The sequence below is a fragment of the Dama dama genome, chromosome 6 (assembly GCF_033118175.1).
Source record: "Dama dama isolate Ldn47 chromosome 6, ASM3311817v1, whole genome shotgun sequence".
Lineage (NCBI taxonomy): Eukaryota > Metazoa > Chordata > Mammalia > Artiodactyla > Cervidae > Dama > Dama dama.
The window spans coordinates 17713237-17735575 of NC_083686.1; positions in this window are offsets into that span (position 1 = coordinate 17713237).

Genomic DNA, 22339 nt, shown 5'->3' on the forward strand with positions numbered 1-22339 from the left:
GTCTGCATTATCTGTTGTAACCTCTCCTTTTCCATTTCTAATTTTGTTGATCTGATTCTTCTCTCTTTTTTTCTTGATGAGTCTGGCTAAAGGTTTGTCAATTTTGCTTATCTTCTCAAAGAACCAGCTTTTAGTTTTATTAATCTTTACTATTGTTCCTTTCATTTCTTTTTCATTTATTTCTGCTCTGATCTTTATGATTTATTTCCTTCTTCTAATCTTGGGTTGGGGATTTTTTGTTCTTTTTTCAGTTGTTTTAAGTGTAACTTAGGTTGTTTACTCAATGTTTTTCTTGTTTCTTGAAGTAGAATTGTATTGTTATAAACTTCCCTTTTAGAACTGCTTTTGCTGCATCCCATAGGTTTGGAGTTGTTATGTTTTCATTGTCATTTGTTTCTAGAAATTTTTTGATTTCCCTTTAGATTTCTTCAGTAACCTGTTGGTTATTTAGAAACATATTGTTTAATCTTCATGTGTTTGTGTTTCTTACGATTTTTTTCTTGTAATTCATATCTAGTCTCATAGCATTGTGGTTGGAGAAGATGCTTGATACAACTTCAATTTTCTTAGTTTGATTTGTGACCTAAGATGTGATCTATCCTGGAGAATGTTCCATGTGCACTTGAGAAGAAGGTTTATTCTTCTGCATTTGGGTGGAATGTCCTGAAGATATCAATGAGCTCCATCTCATCTAATGTATCATTTAAGACTTGTGTTTCCTTATTAATTTTCTGTTTTGGTGATCTGTCCATTGGTGTGAATGGGGTGTTAAAGTCTCCTACTATTATCATGTTACTGTCAGTTTCTCCTTTTATGTCTGTTAGTGTTTGTCTTATGTATTGAGGTGCTCCTCTGTTGTGTGCATAGATATTTACAATTGTTATGTCTTCCTCTTGGACTGATCCCCTGATCTTTATGTAGTGTGGGGACGACAGAGGATGAGATGGTTGGATGGTATCACCAACTCAATGGACATGAGTTTGGGTAAACTCTGGGAGTTGGTGATGGACAGGGAGGCCTGGCGTGCTACAGTTCATGGGTTGCAAAGAGTCAGACATGACAGTGACTGAACTGAACTGAACTGTCCTTCTTTATCTCTTGTAATATTCTTTATTTCAAGGTCTATTTTGTCTGATATGAGGATTGTTACTCCAGCTTTCTTTTGCTTCTTATTTGCATGGAATATATTTTTCCATTCTCTCACTTCCAGTCTATATATGTCTTGAGGTCTGAAGTGGGTTTCTTGTAGACAGCATATGTATGGGTCTTGTTTTTGTATCCATTCAGCCAGTCTGTGTCATTTGTTTGGAGCATTTAATCCACTTACATTTAAAGTAATTATTGATATATATGTTCCTATTGCCATTTTCTTAACTGTTTGGGGTTGATTTTGTAGATCTTTTTTTTTTTTTTTTAAATTTTTTTTTTATTAGTTGGAGGCTAATTACTTCACAACATTTCAGTGGGTTTTGTCATACATTGATATGAATCAGCTATAGAGTTACACGTATTCCGCATCCCGATCCCCCCTCCTACCTCCCTCTCCACCCGATTCCTCTGGGTCTTCCCAGTGCACCAGGTCCGAGCACTTGTCTCATGCATCCCACCTGGGCTGGTGATCTGTTTCACCATAGATAGTATACATGCTGTTCTTTTGAAATATCCCACCCTCACATTCTCCCACAGAGTTCATAAGTCTGTTCTGCATTTCTGTGTCTTTCTGTTTTGCATATAGGGTTATCGTTACCATCTTTCTAAATTCCATATATATGTGTTAGTATGCTGTAATGTTCTTTATCTTTCTGGCTTACTTCACTCTGTATAAGGGGCTCCAGTTTCATCCATCTCATTAGGACTGTTTCAAATGAATTCTTTTTAATGGCTGAGTAATATTCCATGGTGTATATGTACCACAGCTTCCTTATCCATTCATCTGCTGATGGGCATCTAGGTTGCTTCCATGTCCTGGCTATTATAAACAGTGCTGCGATGAACATTGGGGTGCACGTGTCTCTTTCAGATCTGGTTTCCTCAGTGTGTATGCCCAGAAGTGGGATTGCTGGGTCATATGGCAGTTCTATTTCCAGGTTTTTAAGAAATCTCCACACTGTTCTCCATAGCGGCTGTACTAGTTTGCATTCCCACCAACAGTGTAAGAGGGTTCCCTTTTCTCCACACCCTCTCCAGCATTTATTGCTTGAAGACTTTTGGATAGCAGCCATCCTGACTGGCGTGTAATGGTACCTCATTGTGGTTTTGATTTGCATTTCTCTAATAATGAGTGATGTTGAGCATCTTTTCATGTGTTTGTTAGCCATCTGTATGTCTTCTTTGGAGAAATGTCAGTTTAGTTCTTTGGCCCATTTTTTGATTGGGTCATTTATTTTTCTGGAGTTGAGCTGCAGGAGTTGCATCTATATTTTTGAGATTAATCCTTTGTCTGTTGCTTCATTTGCTATTATTTTCTCCCAATCTGAGGGCTGTCTTTTCACCTTACTTATAGTTTCCTTTGTAGTGCAAAAGCTTTTAAGTTTCATTAGGTCCCATTTGTTTAGTTTTGCTTTTATTTCCAATATTCTGGGAGGTGGGTCATAGAGGATCTTGCTGTGATTTATGTCGGAGAGTGTTTTGCCTATGTTCTCCTCTAGGAGTTTTATAGTTTCTGGTCTTACATTTAGATCTTTAATCCATTTTGAGTTTATTTTTGTGTATGGTGTTAGAAAGTGTTCTAGTTTCATTCTTTTACAAGTGGTTGACCAGTTTTCCCAGCACCACTTGTTAAAGAGGTTGTCTTTTTTCCATTGTATATCCTTGCCTCCTTTGTCAAAGATAAGGTGTCCATAGGTTCATGGATTTATCTCTGGGCTTTCTATTCTGTTCCATTGATCTATATTTCTGTCTTTGTGCCAGTACCATACTCTCTTGATGACTGTGGCTTTGTAGTAGAGTCTGAAGTCAGGCAGGTTGATTCCTCCAGTTCCATTCTTCTTTCTCAAGATTACTTTGGCTATTCGAGGTTTTTTGTATTTCCATACAAATTGTGAAATTCTTTGGTCTAGTTCTGTGAAAAATACCGTTGGTAGCTTGATAGGGATTGCATTGAATCTATAGATTGCTTTGGGTAGAATAGCCATTTTGACAATATTGATTCTTCCAATCCATGAACACGGTATGTTTCTCCATCTGTTTGTGTCCTCTTTGATTTCTTTCATCAGTGTTTTATAGTTTTCTATGTATGGGTCTTTTGTTTCTTTAGGTAGATATACTCCTAAGTATTTTATTCTTTTTGTTGCAATGGTGAATGGTATTGTTTCCTTAATTTCTCTTTCTGTTTTTTCATTGTTAGTATATAGGAATGCAAGGGATTTCTGTCTGTTAATTTTATATCCTGCAACTTTACTATATTCATTGATTAGCTCTAGTAATTTTCTGGTAGAGTCTTTAGGGTTTTCTATGTAGAGGATCATGTCATCTGCAAACAGTGAGAGTTTCACTTCTTCTTTTTCTATCTGGATTCCTTTTACTTCTTCTTCTGCTCTGATGGCTGTGGCCAGAACTTCCAACACTATGTTGAATAGTAGTGGTGAGAGTGGGCACCCTTGTCTTGTTCCTGATTTCAGGGGAAATGCTTTCAATTTTTCACCATTGAGGGTGATGCTTGCTGTGGGTTTGTCATATATAGCTTTTATTATGTTGAGGTATGTTCCTTCTATTCCTGCTTTTTGGAGAGTTTTAATCATAAATGAGTGTTGAATTTTGTCAAAGGCTTTCTCTGCATCTATTGAGATAATCATATGGTTTTTATCTTTCAATTTGTTAATGTGGTATATTACATTGATTGATTTGTGGATATTAAAGAATCCTTGCATTCCTGGGATAAAGCCCACTTGGTCATGGTGTATGATTTTTTTAATATGTTGTTGGATTCTGTTTGCTAGAATTTTGTTAAGGATTTTTGCATCTATGTTCATCAGTGATATCGGCCTGTAGTTTTCTTTTTTTGTGGCATCTTTGTCTGGTTTTGGAATTAGGGTGATGGTGGCCTCATAGAATGAGTTTGGAAGCTTACCTTCATCTGTAAGTTTCTGGAAGAGTTTGAGTAAGATAGGTGTTAGCTCTTTTCTAAATTTTTGGTAGAATTCAGCTGTGAAGCCATCTGGTCCTGGGCTTTTGTTTGCTGGAAGATTTTTGATTACAGTTTCGATTTCCTTGCTTGTGATGGGTCTGTTAAGATCTTCTATTTCTTCCTGGTTCAGTTTTGGAGAGTTATACTTTTCTAAGAATTTGTCCATTTCATCCAAGTTGTCCATTTTATTGGCATAGAGCTGCTGGTAGTAGTCTCCTATGATCCTTTGTATTTCAGTGTTGTCTGTTGTGATCTCTCCATTTTCATTTCTAATTTTGTTAATTTGGTTCTTCTCTCTTTGTTTCTTAATGAGTCTTGCTAATGGTTTGTCAATTTTGTTTATTTTTTCAAAAAACCAGCTTTTAGCTTTGTTGATTTTTGCTATGGTCTCTTTAGTTTCTTTTGCATTTATTTCTGCCCTGATTTTTAAGATTTCTTTCCTTCTGCTAACCCTGGGGTTCTTCATTTCTTCCTTCTCTAATTGCTTTAGGTGTAGAGTTAGGTTATTTATTTGGTTTTTTTCTTGTTTCTTGATGTAAGCCTGTAATGCTATGAACCTTCCCCTTAGCACTGCTTTTACAGTGTCCCATAGGTTTTGGGTTGTTGTGTTTTCATTTTCATTCATTTCTATACATATTTTGATTTCTTTTTTGATTTCTTCTATGATTTGTTGGTTATTCAGAAGCATGTTATTTAGCCTCCATATGTTTGAAGTTTTAACAATTTTTTTCTTGTAATTGAGATCTAATCTTACTGCACTGTGGTCAGAAAAGATGACTGGAATGATTTCAATTTTTTTGAATTTTCCAAGACCAGATTTATGGCCCAGGATGTGATCTATTCTGGAGAAGGTTCCGTGTGCACTTGAGAAAAAGGTGAAGTTGATTGTTTTGGGGTGAAATGTCCTATAGATATCAATTAGGTCTAGCTGGTCCATTGTGTCATTTAAGGTTTGTGTTTCCTTGTTAATTTTCTGTTTAGTTGATCTATCCATAGTTGTGAGTGGGGTATTAAAGTCTCCCACTATTATTGTGTTACTATTAATTTCCTCTTTCATACTCGTTAGTGTTTGCCGCACATATTGCGGTGCTCCTATGTTGGGTGCATATATATTTATAATTGTTATATCTTCTTCTTGGATTGATCCTTTGATCATTATGTAGTGTCCTTCTTTGTCTCTTTTCACATCCTTTATTTGAAAGTCTATTTTATCTGATATGAGTATTGCGACTCCTGCTTTCTTTTGGTCTCCGTTTGCATGAAATAATTTTTTCCAGCCCTTCACTTTTAGACTGTATGTGTCTCTTGTTTTGAGGTGGGTCTCTTGTAGACAGCATATATAGGGGTCTTGTTTTTGTATCCATTCAGCCAATCTTTGTCTTTTGGTTGGGGCATTCAACCCATTTACATTTAGGGTAATTATTGATAGGTGTGGTCCCGTTGTCATTTACTTTGTTGTTTTGGGTTCACGTTTATACAACTTTTCTGTGTTTCCTGTCTAGAGAATATCCTTTAGCATTTGTTGAAGAGCTGGTTTGGTGGTGCTGAATTCTCTCAGCTTTTGCTTATCTGTAAAGCTTTTGAATTCTCCTTCATATCTGAATGAGATCCTTGCTGGATACAGTAATCTAGGTTGTAGGTTATTCTCTTTCATTACTTTCAGAACGTCCTGCCATTCCCTTCTGGCCTGGAGGGTTTCTATTGATAGATCAGCTGTTATCTTTATGGGAATCCCTTTGTGTTTTATTTGTTGTTTCTCCCTTGCTGCTTTTAATATTTGTTCTTTGTGTTTGATCTTTGTTAATTTGATTAATATGTGTCTTGGGGTGTTTCGCCTTGGGTTTATCCTATTTGGGACTCTCTGGATTTCTTGGACTTGGGTGGCTATTTCCTTCCCCATTTTAGGGAAGTTTTCAGCTATTATCTCCTCGAGTATTTTCTCATGGCCTTTCTTTTTGTCTTCTTCTTCTGGAACTCCTATGATTCGAATGTTGGGGCGTTTCACATTGTCCCAGAGGTCCCTGAGGTTGTCCTCATTTCTTTTGATCCTTTGTTCTTTTTTCCTCTCTGCTTCATTTATTTCCACCATTTTATCTTCTGCCTCACTTATCCTATCTTCTGCCTCTGTTATTCTACTCTTGGTTCCCTCCAAAGTGTTTTTGATCTCATTCATTGCATTATTCATTTTTAGTTGACTCTTTTTTATTTCTTCTAGGTCTTTATTAAACATTTCTTGTATCTTTTCAATCTTTGTCTCCAGGCTATTTATCTGTAACTCCATTTTGTTTTCAAGATTTTGGATCATTTTTATTATCATTATTCTAAATTCTTTTTCAGGTAGATTCCCTATCTCCTCCTCTTTTGTTTGACTTGGTGGGCATTTTTCATGTTCCTTTACCTGTTGGGTATTTCTTTGCCTTTTCATCTTGTTTAGATTGCTGTGTCTGGAGTGGGCTTTCTGTATTCTGGAGGTCTGTGGTTCCTTTTCATTGTGGAGGATTTACCCAGTGGGTGGGGTTAGACGATTGGCTTGTCCAGGTTTCCTGGTTAGGGAAGCTTGTGTCAGTGTTCTGGTGCGTGGAACTTGATTTCTTCTCTTTGGAGAGCAATGGAGTGCCCAGTAATGAGTTTTGAGATGGGTCTATGTGTTAGGTGTGACCTTGGGCAGCCTGTATGTTGATGTTCAGGGCTATGTTCCTGCATTGCTGGAGAATTTGCGTGGTATGTCTTGCTCTAAAACTTATTGGCTCTTGGGTGGTGGTTGGTTTCAGTGTAGGTATGGAGGCTTTTGGACGGTCACTTATTACTTAAAGTTCCATGTAGTCAGGAGTTTTCTGGTGTTCTCAGGTTTTGGGCTTAAGTCTCCTGCCTCTGGATTTCAGTTTTATTCTTCCTGTAGTCTCAGGACTTCTCCAACTATACAGCACTGATAAGAAAACTTCTAGGTTAATGGCGAAAAGATTCTCCCCCGTTAGGGACACCCAGAGAGGTTCACAGAGTTACATGAAGAAGAGGAGAGGGAGGAGGGAGATAGAGATGAGCAGGAGGAGAAAAAGGGGGACTCAAGAGGAGAGAGACAGATCTACGCAGCTGTCTGTTCCCAGAGTGTTCTCTGTAGCCCAGTCACCTACAAAGATTCACAGAATTGGATTGGGAAGAGAAGGGGAAAGGAGGAAATAGAGGTGTTCTGAGGTAGAAAACAGAGAGTCAAGATTGGGAGAGAATAATCTTCAGTTTAAAAATAGGGCTTCTCTTCTTTTTTTTTTGGTAAGGTTATAGTGTATTGAAAATGAAAATTAAGGAGTAGTATAGGAGTACTATAGGACATTAAAAGAAATAAGAGAAAAAGAAAAATAGAAAATAGAAGAGAAAAAGGAAAGAAAAAAAGAGGAAAAAAGAAAAAAAAATAAAGAAAAAGAAGAAAAAAAAGAGAAAAAAAAAAGAAAAAAAAATTTTTTTTCCCTAATTAAAAAAATCATAAAAATCTATGGAAATGAAAGTTAAGGAGTAATGGGGGAGTAATAGGGGGTTTTAAAGGAAAATAGAAAAAATAAAAAAGAAAAAAAGAAAAAAAAAAGAGAAAAAAGTAAAATTATATCTAGGAGTTTCTCTGGCGCTGTTGCGGTCAGTATGTGGGTTCGGCTCAGTTTCAGATAGCTCCTCGTTCCAGCTTACACTTCTCGATATCTACAGGCCCCTTCCGGTGTAGTCGGTGTTTTCTAGAGGGATTTTAATCTGTTGCACCGGTCCCTTCTGAAGCGGTTCCCTTTGTTTATTTGGCTTCTGTTTGCCAGTCTCTTCAGAGCCTCATTTCCGCCCTGACACAGGCGGGCGGAGGTGGACTCTTATTCAGGTAGCTAGTTCTGTCGCTCCGCGGGGAGGGGCTGGCGCCGCGGGGAGAGGCTGTCGCTGTGGGGATGGGCTTGCGCCATGGGGACGGGCTGGCGCTGCCGGGAGGGGCTGACGCTGCTTTCTCCGTCTGCGCCGCTCAGGCTCCTGGCTGTTCTATATGGAGCGCGCCCCGCGCTGCGCGAGGTTCCAGCCCTCGGGTGTTCCACAGAAGCGCGGAACGACAAGCTGCGCCTGCTCTCTGTGCCTTCCCCGTCAGAGCGGTCCAGGCAGCCAGGGGCTTGGTGGGCGCACTCTCCCCAGGTGTGGCACGCCCACTCCCCTCCACGGACCCAGTCTCAGTTTCCGCTGGCGCCAGTCGGGTGCGCGCGCCTTCTGCCCTCCGCGTCCCCAGCCCCAGTCCCCGCCCGCGCCGGTCGGGTACCTGCGCCGTGTGTGTCGCCGCGACCTTCCCCTCCCCCTGCCTCCTGCCTCCGGCGGGGCTGGGCCGGTCCGCAGCCTGCGAGCTCTTCTCTGGACTTTCTCGGTCTCTTTGTTCTGCGAACGGCCGGCAGTGTGTTCGGGCCGGTTAATTTACTCTCCCTCTTTTGGTCTCCCACAGTTCAAGTTGGCAACTCACAGAAGCTCCCTCCGATTGTCCTCAGGGCACTCGGGCCCGGACCCTACCCCAAGCAATGCCGCCTAAGAGCTCCCGGGACGGATCTCCGTCCTTAGCTCTTTTGTCTCACTTTTTATCTTTTATATTTTGTCCTACCTCCTTTCGGAGAGAATGGGCTGCTTTTCTGGGCGCCTGATGACCTCAGCTAGCGATCAGAAGTTGTTTTGTGAAGTTTGCTCTGCGTTCAGTTATTCTTTTGATGAATTTGTAGGAGAGAAAGTGGTCTCCCCGTCCTACTCCTCTGCCATCTTGGCTCCTCCTCTGTAGATCTTTTTTCATCTCTTGTATTTCTTGACTATATAAGTCCCTTTAACATTTGTTGTAAAGCTGGTTTTGTGGTACTGAATTCTCTTAACTTCTGCTTGTCTGAAAAGCTTTTGATTTCTCCATCAATTTTGAATGAGATCCTTGCTGGGTACAATAATCTTGGTTGTAGATTTTTCCCTTTCAGTACTTCAAATATATCCTGCCATTCCCTTCTGGCCTGCAGAGTTTCTGCTGAAAGATCAGCTATTAAATGTATGGGGTTTCCCTTGTATGTTACTTGTTGCTTCTCCCTTGCTGCTTTTAATATCCTCTCTGTATTAGCCTTTGTTAGTTTGATTGGGATGTGTCTTGGCATCTTTCTCCTTGGGTTTTTCCTATATGGAACTCTTTGCACCTCTTGGACTTCATTGACTATTTGCTTTTCCATATTGGAGAAACTTTCAACTACAATCTCTTCAAAAAATTTCTCGTACCCTTTCTTTTTCTCTTCTTCTTCTGGGACCCCTATAATTTGAATATTGGTGGGTTTGATATTGTCCCAAAGGTCTCTGAGACTGTCCTCAGTTCTTTTCATTCTTTTCACTTTATTCTGCTCTTCAGAAGTTATTTCCACCATTTTATGTTCTAGCTCACTGATTTGTTCTTCTGCTTCAGATATTCTGCTGTTGATTTCTTCTAGAGTATTTTTAATTTCAGTAATTGTGTTGTTTGTGTATGTATGTTTATTCTTTAATTCTTCTAGGTCTTTGTTAATTGATTCTTGCATTTTCTCCATTTTGTTTTCAAGGTTTTTGATTATCTTTAGTATCATTACTCTGAATTCTTTTTCAGGTAGTTTGCCTATTTCCTCTTCATTTATTTGGACTTCTGTGTTTCTAGTTTGTTCCTTCATTTGTGTAGTATTTCTCTGTCTTTTCATTATTTTTTTTTAACTTATGGTGTTTGAGGTTTCCTTTTCCCAGGCTTCAAGGCTGAATTCTTTCTTCCTTTTGGTTTCTTTCCTCCTAAGGTTGATCCGGTGGTTTATATAAGCTTTGTATAGGGTGAGATTTGTGTTGAGTTTTCCATTTGTTCGTTTTTTCTCTGATGGGCAAGGCAGAGTTAGGTGGTAACCCTGTCTGTTGTTGACTTGGATTTGTATTTTTGCTTTGTTTGTTGTTTAGATGAAGCATCCTGCACAAGGTGCTACTGGTGGTTGGGTGATGCCGGGTCTTGTATTCAGGTGGTTTCCTTTGTGCAAGTTCTCACTATCTGATACCCACTAGGGTTAGTTCTCTGGTAGTCTAGGGTCTTGGAGTTAGTGCCCCCACTCCAAAGGCTCAGGGCTTGATCTTCTGGAGTCAGACTGGATTCAAATTCCAGCTTCACTTTTGCTAACTTTATAAATTTCAGCTGATTCTTTGATTTCTTTACACCTCAGTCATCATCACGGGAAGAAACTTACAATGTGCCATTGAGGAGAATTTGTGCATCCAAAGAGCTGCCTGATTTGGTGAATAGAGGTGTTCCCAGTGCTCAGAGCTTCTTTGAAAATCTATTCAATGACTATCTGATTTTACACTCTTCATTGCTTGGAGAAGAATAAGTAGGTGGGGGATCAGTCTATTCTGTTTTCAGAAATAAAGCATGCCAAAGCCAATGCTCCCACATCCCTATGGGTCAACTAACTGGGACCCATTGTTGGACCATCAGGACTGCAATCCTGTGAAAATATTTGACATCTATGAAAAGTGCTCCCTTTGTAGTGAGACTGAGAGCTTTTAATGGGAGTGCATTTTAATAACTAAGAAAACATAGAAGAAAGAAAAAGATGTTTGATGCCATGTCTTTAAAAGAAAAACTTTTTATGTTATATTGGAGTACAGCTGATTAACAATATTGTGGTAGTTGCAGGTGGATAGCAAAGGGACTCAGCCATACATACACGTGTATCCATTCTCCCTCAAACTCCCTTCCCATCCAGGCTGCCACGTAACAGTGAGCAGAGTTCTCCATGCTATACAGTAGGGCCTTGTCAGTTATCCATTTTAAATACAGCAGTGTGCACATGTCCACGCCAAACTCCCTAACTACCCCTTCCTCCTACACTTTCCCTCTAGCAGGCATAAGCTTTTTCTTGAAGCCTGTGAGTCTTTTTCTGTTTTGTAAATAACTTCATTTGTATCATTTCCTTTTAGATTCCACATATAAGGGACATCATATGATATTTCTCCTTCTCTGTCTTACTTCACTGAATATGACAATCTCTTGGTCCATCTATGTTGTGGTAATGGCATAGTTTCATTCTTTTTAATGTGATGCCATGTCTTAATTAGACTTTATTTGATAACCATTGACATAGCTAATTAATATATAAATTTTAATTCTAATGACCAAGTGAGGTTATTTTAACCATATGGTTTACCTGAAGTAGCCTAGAAATCCTGAAAGAGACAGTGTTCACAGTTATCCAAAAGTTAGGACAAATTGTTGTTTGGTGTTGGTTCTTTCATTATAAAATGGGAGTGTCTATTGATACTGTGATTCAGAATGACTTTTTCAATTGATTCTCTATGATGGCTTATGGCCAATAGTTCTTAATTTTTCAGTCAAAGTACCTGCTCCAAATACATTGAGGCAGAGTTGCCCAAAATAAGAGCTCAATAGAAAAAGCATTTCGGATTAAAGGTTCCACTTTTCAGACTGGCAAACAAGGCTTTCTACAGTCTTGGCCTGGCTACATTTTCAGTTTTGCTGTGTTCTTTCTCCACTTCGCACTCTGAGTCTCAGCTGTGCTGAAGTATTTCCACTTTCTCAAGTTCACCAAGTCATGCTGCCCATAATGTTTCCGTGGCCTGAAATATTTTATTTATTTTCTCCCTCAATTTTCCCAAATGAATGCCTGCATGAAACAATTCTTGACCTTCTCCCAACCTCCAGTAGAACTGACCATTTTTTTCTTTGTAAACTCATTGTAACCCACTCTGATTCTCTTGGCATGATTACAACACTATTCTACATATTATTTATATATCTGTCTCCTTCTACAAACTTACAGAATCTTGAGGCCAGGGATCATGTCTAATTCATCTTTGTACTCTGAGCACCTGTGAAATGCCTGACAAAGAATAAATAAATGAATGAAAGAGTGAATGAATGAAAAAATCCAGTGAAGTAAATATTGACCTTATAACCCAAAGTGAAGATGGCAAACACATGGCCCCGGTGCTGTACTTTCCCATCTCTTAGGCAGAACAGACTTTCCAAATTATTTATGGGCCACTGAGCCTAGATCCAGGCAGCCTGGGCCTACAGAACATAGATTTTTTTCCTAGCGTAATCTTTTTGTTGTTGTTGTTTATTTATTATCTTCGGCTGCACTGGGTCTTTGTTGCTGCAGTCCTCTGTCTCTAGTTGTGGAGAGTGGGGTCTATTCTGCAGATGTGGTGCACAGGCTTCTCATTGTGATGGCTTCTCTTGTTTCAGAGCACAGGCTCCGGGGCATGCAGGCTTCAGTAGCTGCGGCACAAGGGTTCAGTAGTCGTGGCTCACAGGCTTAGCTGCCCTGTGGCCTGAGGGATCTTCCTGGACCAGGGATTGAACCAGTGTCCCTTGCATTGCACGGTGGATTCTAAACCACTGGATCACCAGGGAAGCCCTCAAATATAATCTTAGTATCTAGTGAAATTATTTAGAGCAATGATACCCCAATCTTTTTGATTATATGAGTGAGTAACCCTATTAGTACAAATAATTGGGGCACATCCTCTTGGGATGGCTTCTGGGTACCTTTCCAGGCTACATGGAGAGACTGGTCCATGTGAACCACATCAATGGGCTTTTTGGTTCTTTAACTTCCAGTGGGTTTGGCAGGAAGCATGGAGGGTTAAGAGCAGATGAGGTTAGGGTACTCTTTGCCTGGCTCACATCCTGCTTGGTGACTGTGGGTTGGCCTGCTCCCTCTCTTGAAGGCTGTAGCTCCTGTCACATGGCCTCCTGCATATCTCTCCCTTTGGTTCTGGTATATTCCCTCCTTTTACTCCTCCCTGCAGTTACCTCTCAAGAATGTGTCCTTTCTTCTTGCTTTTACTCAGCCTTAGTGCCCCAAACTGGTGTCAACTATCCTTCCCTTAAACTCTCTTCAGTTTATAAAAACAGCTTCTATTTCCTGCTGAGACCTTGACTGATATTCCTCCAAGGCATGTCATCATTTTCTTTCTTTTTTTAAAACTTTTTATGTTGGAGTCTAGTTGATTAACAATTTTGTGTTAGTTTCAGATGTACAGAAAGTGGTTCGGTTATACACACATATATATTTTTTTTCAAGTTCTTTTCCCATTTAGGTTGTTACATAATATTGAGCAGAGTTCCCTGCATTATACAGTGGGTCCTTGTTGGTTATCCACTTTAAATATAGCAGTGTGTACATATCCATCTCAAACTCCCTAACTATATATTCCCCCTACCCTTCTGAATCATTTTCAATGTATCATATACATGTACTAATCACCATCCATATATCATGCGTGCAGGTGCCTCTGTCCGTGGGATTCTCCAGGCAAGAATACTGGAGTGGGTTGCCCTGCCCTCCTCCAGGGGATCTTCCCAACCCAGGAATTGAGCCTGTGTCTCCTGTGTCTCCTGCATTGCAGGTCGATTCCTTACCACTGAGCCACCAGGGAAGCCCCCATCTGTATATCAAGTACTAGTAAAGCCTAGTTTCTATTATTTTTTAGAGAAGTTAAGGTTTTAATACATTTTTCCACTCCCTGATTGATCACTTTTTGTTCTCACTCTTTGGAAACTATTGATTTAGAAACTGATCCAAGTCTTTCTACCAGGTTTCGCAGAATAAGGCTCTGTTGTCTGTGCCTTTGAAGGCATAACAAAAGCGGGGACTGGTTTCTGCAGGATTTATGTACTTAGAGAAAAAAATGATGCTCGAGGGATGGGCTTACTACTGTTGACTTTTCCATTTCCCTCAGGGCCTTGGAGCCAGTGCAGTCATGGTGAGGCTCAGAGTAATAGCATCATTCAGGCTCACAGGCAGCCAGTAAAGTGAACCTGGAGAATATTAGGCTGGGACCAAATAATGCTTGAATTGCAGTCTTTCATTTTAAAGAGATTTGTTTTTAAATAATGAATGAAGGCTTCACGAACCTTTGACTTTGAGACTTTTAATCCTTCATTCTTTACTATAGAATGTTTCTAGCACCCTGTCTCTGCCCAAATCAAAATCCACGTTCGAGCAATTCCTGTGGACAGAAGCTGCGAGCAATCTGATTCTGACTTCGGGTCGATTCTATTTTACAAGGGAATTCTCTCTACCTAGTGCCTCTTGGAAATGATTGAAACTTAGTTTTGTGATTTATATTTATTTTCACAATTGTGGACACTTTCGGATAAATGTTTACATCTCCTGTGTATTGGCAAAACAACCATGGTTATATTTTGTGTCCTCTGAAACATTTCTTTCAGGGTCCCCATATACACTGCAGATACTATCTCATTAACCCTCCAACAATATTACAAATAGCACTAGTCTCATTATCAATAAATAGGCCATATTAACTTCTGATATAAAGCTAAACATTTTATGAGCCGTGGCTGTCCATAACTACTTGATTTCCAGAACATTAGGAAAAATGTTTCCTTTATAACGAAGACTATTTTTCCCCCATTTTGATTAAAACCTTAAATAAATATGATATAATGATCAATGGGGATATTAAGAGAGACTGCCTCATTGTTTAGGCTATTACTATCATCTTGCTCTGATATGCCTTCTGATCTGGGGGGAGGGAAGCTGAGAGTCTAGAGTACTGTGATAATAAGTAATAAATTAACAGAGTAAACTGGGCTGAAATAAGGAGTTGCTCAAAACCAGGCCAAACAGTTGAAACCAGGATGGTTGTGAATTTGAAGGAAAAAAAAACTTAGAAGGATCAGGTAGGAAGAGAAATTGCTCCTGCTATCCATGGAAGGAGTCCTGCCTTTTTCAAATCTTTAGGGGTCCTTGTTAGGATTTAGTATGAGAAATAAAATTGAAGCAGGAACTTTATCTTCTGGTGCCTAATGTTAATATTATAAATGCTAACAGAATATTAGAATTTGAAAGGATACTCTGAATACCCAAAGTTGTTTATTTTCCAGTGAAGAAACTGAAGAGCAAAGGTTTGAAGTGATTTCTGCATGGAACTGGAGAGCCAGAGGCACACCCCACCTCTGCTGATCCTCAGCATCATGGAACTTCCACCAGGCTCTGCTCAGTCGCTCAGTTGTGTTTGACTCTGCAACCCCATGACTGTAGCCCTCCAGGCTTCTCTGTCCATGGGATTCTCCAGGCAAGAGTACTGGAGTGGGTTGCCATTCCCTTCCCCAGAGGATCTTCCCGACTCAGGGATTGAACCCCTTCCCTTGGCAGGCAGGTTCCTTACCACTAGCGCCATCTGGGAAGCCCCTGTCTTCAAAATGTTCAAGTTACTCTTTTAGAGATGGAAGGGATCTGGGAAACTGTGTTGATTTAAAGTGCAGTGAGCAAAAATGCCCCACTTATACATGAAGTGATTAGCAGAACAAGAACAAAGGGACTTCCTGGTGGTCCAGTGGTTAAGACCCTGCACTCCCAATGCAGCAGGCCTGGGTTCAATCCCTGGTGAGGGAACTAGATCCCACATGAGCAGCTAAGAGCTTGCATGCTGCAATGAAGATGAAAGATCCTGCGTGCTGCAACTAAGACCCGGCACAGCCAAATAAATAAATAAGTAAATAAATATTTAAAAAAGAGAAGAAAGCCTAAATCACATGATTTCTAGGATAGTGCTTTTTTCCATGACACTACTGTTTATTCATACACCAGTTTCTGTTTTAGGACCTGGAAGACAGAGACAAACACAGTAAAGTCTCTGCCTTTCAAATGAATTTCCATATATATTCCCACATAGAAAATGTGTGTTTTCCTTTATCTTTTACAGATTCCAGCTAAAAAAGAGGCTGAAAGTGCATAAAGCACATGATGCTGCATGATTTGGTAGAAAATAATAAAATGACTTATATGAAAAATACAATTCAAGTCCTTTAGTTGTGAGTTCCATGTTGGCACAGATTGTTTCTGTCTTATTTTTTGTTGCTGCCCCAACCACAGCCTAACACACAGTCAGTGGTCAATAAATTTTGAATAAATAAACGAATGCATATCCACTTGGTATTTAGTGAGTGTTCAATAAATGTTGAATGAATAAATGAATGAATCTACTATACAATGTTCTTAAGGATTATCCAGAATCAGAAGTGATGGCCCTAGAGGTCATTCTTCTCACTTCTTATTTTATGGCTGCAAAGAAGTTAATTTCATCCCTCTGTGGGCTCTGGGAGACTCAAGGCTCTTGAATTCGAATCTTGGCCCTATCATTGTGGTAGAGACTGACAAGAACAGATTTCCGTTTCCTCCTGGGCTCAGAGCCAGACTACATTTCTCAGTTTCCCTTTGAGCTGGACACACCCTTGTGATGATCTCTGACCAAAGGAATGTGGGCAGAAATTGTGCATCTCACATCTGGCTCTGGCCCTTGAAAACCTCCCACGCAAGGCTCTGCTCTCTGCTATCTGTCTGGTGACCAGACAGGAAAACCCAGCAGGGGACCTTGGGGCTCTCAGGGCTATGTCACAGAACTGAAGAAGCCTGGTTCCCTGAATCAGCCAGTGGTAGCCATTCTCTACCAAGCATCCTTATTGCCTTGATGTGTGAATATGACCTGACCCACTGAGATTTTGAGGTGTCTGAAGAGTTATCCCACCCTGTTAATTCCTTTTGGGTGTGTAATCTTGGACAGAGCTTAGTCTCTCTGAGCCTAGATTTTCTTAGTTGTGCAGTGGGGACTGTAATATAACCTGCCTCTTTGTGTTGCTGTGAGACATCAGTGTGAGGCCCTTAGCATAGTCCTGGGGATGTGATAAGTACTTGATACTTGTTAGCTATTCTTATAAGATTTTATCATATCAAGTTTGATAGCCAACGTATAGCAATGTCTAGAAGTATTTCAAAGACCGTCACACATAGTTTTTCTCTGTTTATCTTTGGACTACTCAGGCAAGCACATAATCCTCTGGAATCTTTTATCACTGATTTGCAAACGTTTTTTAGAAATAGAACTCCTATTTTTTCCTGTGTGTGCTTAGTCGCTCAGTTGTGTCCAACTCTTTGTGACCCCGTGGACTGTAACCCGCCAGGCTCCTCTGTCCATGGGATTCTCCAGGCAAGAATACTGGAGTGGGTTGCCATGCCCGTCTCCAGGGGATCTTCCCGACCCAGGGATTGAACTTGAGTTTCCTGCTTGGCAGGCAGATTCTTTACCACTGAGCCACCCAGGAAGCCCAATCACTATATACGTACACACACTTGCACACATGAATGTTCAGTCACTCACCTGTATCCACCTCTTTGTGAACTCATGGACTGTCGTCTGCCAGGTCGGTTGCCATTTCCTTCTCCGGGGATCTCCCTGACCCAGGGATCGAACCTGTGTCTCTGCATCTCCTGGATTGGCTGGGGGGATTCTTTACCATTGTGCCACCTGGGAAGCCCTTTTAGCCTTCCCCTGGGCCTTTTTGGCGACCTCTTTACAGCATCTGTGAGCTAGAGAGGACACAAGTTGGATACCACTGCCTTGGGTAAACACTAGGGGAAAATGCAATATTATGTGATTCCCTAAAGCAATGCCCGTGTCCACTGTCCTCACAACTGAAAACCTCACCACCCCAGCGTCCCCTCATTCCCTTTCTCCATGCTTTTTTTCCTGCTTCATTGTAGAAGCTGCATGGCAGTAGGGCTGTGGTAAGTAGGGACTTCTTTTTCTTTCATTTAAAGTAGATTGGTGGCTCTTTTCAATAGACTATTAGAAGAGTAACTGCTATGGATGATTTAAAGGGACTCTGAACTTTGACTTTCCACTGTGTGATATATGGATGGCTTGAAGCTTTGGGGTCAAAGGTTAGAAGTAATGAATTTATGGCTAGATTCTGCCTCCTCTCACTTTGAAAAAAGATGGTATATTTGGAACATTCAATTATAAAATTTTTTTCTTCCAGAAAGGGTCTTAGAGAAGATGTACTAAATCAATATTTTCCAACCCCAATCAAACTATCTTATTATTTACCAGGACTTCAGGAGTGATGGAAGGAAAAAGGACTTCAGGTGAAGAAAAGATCAAAATTGCCATTACTGTGTTTAGGATTAGGGGAAGGAAAGGATAGGATGTGGTAAAATTTTTTACTTGCTAGGGATGAGGTAAACCATGAGGAAATACTGTAGATCATTTAAAGTATCAGAAGACTTAACAGGTAGAAATATGACGGATACTATAAGAGAAAGAGAGTGCCTTTAAAAAGTTTATTGTTCTCAAGAGAAATTTCAGATTAGACTCCAAGTAAGGGTTTTGTTTTGTCAACAATCAGGCTCAGATATTTCAGCTCTAGGCAGGTCTTTCCTTCCTTATTAAACTCTTGATTAGTCCACTCAATTTTTCCTTGAGATTATCAAGAAAAATCAGATGATTATTGATAGTCCACACTGGTCCTTATTTAGAAGGCTTTGGTAATGCACTTAACCTTTAAAAAGGCTAATGGTGTAATAGTCTTACCTAGATTGGTATGTACAATACAACATTGGTTGTATGTTGTACTAAGCAGCAAATACATGTCATTTTATCTAATGCTCAATCTGACCTTATGAGACAGTAATATCCATTTCACAGACAAATCTGAAGGTTAGGGGTAGCTATTAAGGGAGAGATCTAGGATTTGAACCTAGGTCTCTTAAACTTCCAGGTCAGCATTTAATCCCACCCCTGACAGCCACCCTTAGCAACATACAGTCCACCAACATATAGTCCACCTTCATTTGTCCTGATACACAGTCCCATGAACTTTACATCACTTTGTCAAACCACCCGAAATCCCTTTCATCAGAAATATTAAATATGTAGTCGTCTTTTTTTTTTTTAATGAAACCTCTACAAATCTGGTTAAAAGGAAAGGAGCATAAACTGGTTAAATTGTATCACTTTCTTCTGAAGGCTTGACTGAGATTTCAACACTGGAGGCATGGGAGCTGTAAGAAGGGATTGTGATTGCAGGAGAGATTATTATTATTATTTTGGCATGAATCATAAGCCTCAGTGAGATGCGGCAGTTGTTTGTGGGGGTGAATTTGGGTGTAAGACAGCAACAGAGAGGTTTGGATGGTAAGTGTGAGAGGACATGATAGGCTGAACATAAGAAAGGAAGTAGAGAAACTTCCCTGGTCTAGTGGTTAGGAATCCGCCTTCCAGTGCAGGGGGCACAGGTTTTACGCATGGTCAGGGAACTGATCCCACATGCTGCAGGGCAACTAACCCCTCGCCCCACAGCTGCTGAGCTCACGCCCTGGAGTCTGTGCTCTGCAACAGGCGAGTAGCCCCTGCTCTAACCCTAACCCTAACCCTAACCCTAACCCTAACCCTAACCCTAACCCTAACGGTAACCCTAACCCTAACCCTAACCCTAACCCTCTCCGAAACTAGAGAAAGCCCATGTGCAGCAATAAAGACTCAGCACAGTCAAAAAATTAAAAAAAAAAAAAAAAAAAAAGAGGTGGAAGGAGCACAAAGACAAACTTTATCCATTTTGCTCTTTTTCCAGTGGCCGATTTTCCATTGGAAATTTGCTCCAATTTCCAATGCACTGGGTAGAGAGAGTGGGGGAACTGAAATGTTCTCTGGAGGCCATTTTACTATGTAATTCTCTCTCTTTCACACAGATAGCCTTGCAGAGCTGTATTCTAATTTTTCCCCATAGCCTACTCATATATCGTTATTCAATGAAGTAATAATGTTAAAAGCAAGACAATCTATAACGCACTTTCAATAAAACTCTGAAAAACAGTCATTGATCTTTTCTTAAGTCGGCTACCTACCCCCAGCTGCCTTATTGCTTTCATTGTAGAGGTGGTTAAATGACCAAAGATACTTAATATGTAAGTTATGAAACATTTCCACTTCCTTATTTACCACTTAATGGTCATTAAAAGAGTAGGAACATCATCCTTTTTCAGGTGATGTAAGATGGATCCTGGCTTGAATAGAGTACTCATTTATCAATAATCAATTACTCAGTTAACCATTAAAGATAATAATCATTTCCACCACACTTAAAATAAAATGCTACAAACGTCAATGAATCATTATTTTACCCTGGGGCAGACCTTAAATCAATTTCTTCTTACCATTCATTTTACTTCTGTAATCGTGATGGACACTTGAAGGACCGGAACATAAGAAAATCTTCAAATGGCTAAATGGTTGGGGAGAAGGGAAGTCTGGAAAGTGTGATTATGGGAACTCCATGAATTTAATCCAAGTGGTTTTGCTTTATCTTCAGATTCATCCCTGTTGCCTATGGGAATCTTGATGGGAGATTTTCAGTTTCCACTTATTCAAATCCTGCTGGTTGCTTTCAGACTCATTCACCATATACAGCCCAAAATTGTGCATGCATGCTCAGTCATGTCCAATTCTTTGCGACCCCATGGACTGCAGCATGCCAGGCCTCCCTGTCCATCACCAACTCCCGGAGTTTACTCATATTCACGTCCATTGAGCCGGTGATGCTATCCAACCATCTCATCCTCTTTCGTCCCCTTCTCCTCCTGCCTTCAATCTTTCCCAGCATCAGGGTCTTTACAATTGAGTCAGTTTTTCACATCAGGTGGCCAAAGTATTAGAGTTTCAGCTTCAGCATCAGTCCTTCCAATGAATATTCAGGACTGATCTCCTTTAGGATGGACTGGTTGGATCTCCTTGCAGTCCAAGGGACTCTCAAGAGTCTTCTTCAACACCACATTTCAAAAGCATCAATTCTTCGGCGCTCAGCTTTCTTTATAGTCCAACTCTCACATCCATACATGATTACTGGAAAAACCATAGCTTTGAGTAGATGTACCTTTGTTGGCAAAGCAATGTTTCTGCTTTTTAATGTGCTGTCTAGATTGGTCATAACTTTTCTTCCAAGGAGCAAGCGTCTTTTAATTTTCTTTTAATTTTAATATTGTTTTAATTTCCTTTTATTTTAATATCAATTTAATTTTTAATATTCTTCTTAACAGTTAAATTTTTTTTTTTTACTGTGGTAAAAGCCACATAATATAAAACAGACTATTTTAACCATATTTATCTGTACAGCTCAGTGGCGCTAAGTTCATTCACATTGTTGTGCAACTCTGACCATCATTCATCTCCTGAATTTTTCACCTTCCTAAACTGACAGCCTGTCTCCATTAAACACTAACTCCCTATCTCCCCTCCCTCCCCGCTTGCCAGCCCCCAGCAGTTACCAATCTGACTCTGAATTTGACTATACTAGGTACCTCATATAAGTGGAATCAAACAGTATTTGTTTGCACCTAATCTATTTTGGAATGCATTTTTAGAGAAATGGTACAGATGAACCTCTTCTTTCAGTTTTTGCTTCTTTTTTTTTTTTTTTTTCATTTATTTTTATTAGTTGGAGGCTAATTACTTTACAATATTGAAGTGGGCTTCCCTGGGGAAGCCTGCCCTGATCTGCCCAGTCCCTATCGTGTGCTCTCAGAACACCATCTCCCTCTCCTTCAGGTTATCATCACAGCTTCGGTCTTACACGTGACTGAGTGGCTGTTTGACAGATGTAATCTCGGTCTTTCCCAACAGACTGTGAGTTCTGTTTGGGCAGGGTTGTGCCTATTTGTCAGAGAAGGCAATGGCACCCCACTCCAGTACTCTTGCCTGGGAAATCCCATGGATGGAGGAGCCTGGTAGGCTACAGTCTATGGGGTCGCGAAGAGTCGGACACGACTGAGTGACTTCACTTTCACTTCTCACTTTCATGCACTGGAGAAGGAAATAGCAACCCACTCCAGTGTTCTTGCCTGGAGAATCCCAGGGGTGGGAGCCTCGTGGGCTGCCATCTCTGGGGTCGCACAGAGTTGGACACGACTGACGTGACTTAGCAGCAGCAGCAGCAGCAGTGCCTATTTGTGCTCACTACTGTATCCCATTATCTCACTGGAGATAATCTCATTGGAAAAGACCCCAATGCTGGGAAAGATTGAAGGTGGGAGGAGAAAGGGATGACAGAGGATGAGACAGTTGGATGGCATCACCGACTTGATGGACTTGAGTTTGAGTAAGCTCTGGGACTTGGTGATGGACAGGGAAGCCTGGCATGCTGCAGTCCATGGGGTTGCAGAGAGTCAGACATGACTGAACGACTGACCTGACTGTATCCCAAGGATTAGGATGGCGCCTCATCCATAGTGGACTTTCAATAGATGTCTGTTAAGCATATCACAAGTTAATTAAGAAAGGGCCCAGAAAATTTCCTGTGTGACTCAGGAAACTCAACCTGGAGCTCAGTAACAACCTAGTGTGTGTGTGTATGTGAGGGGG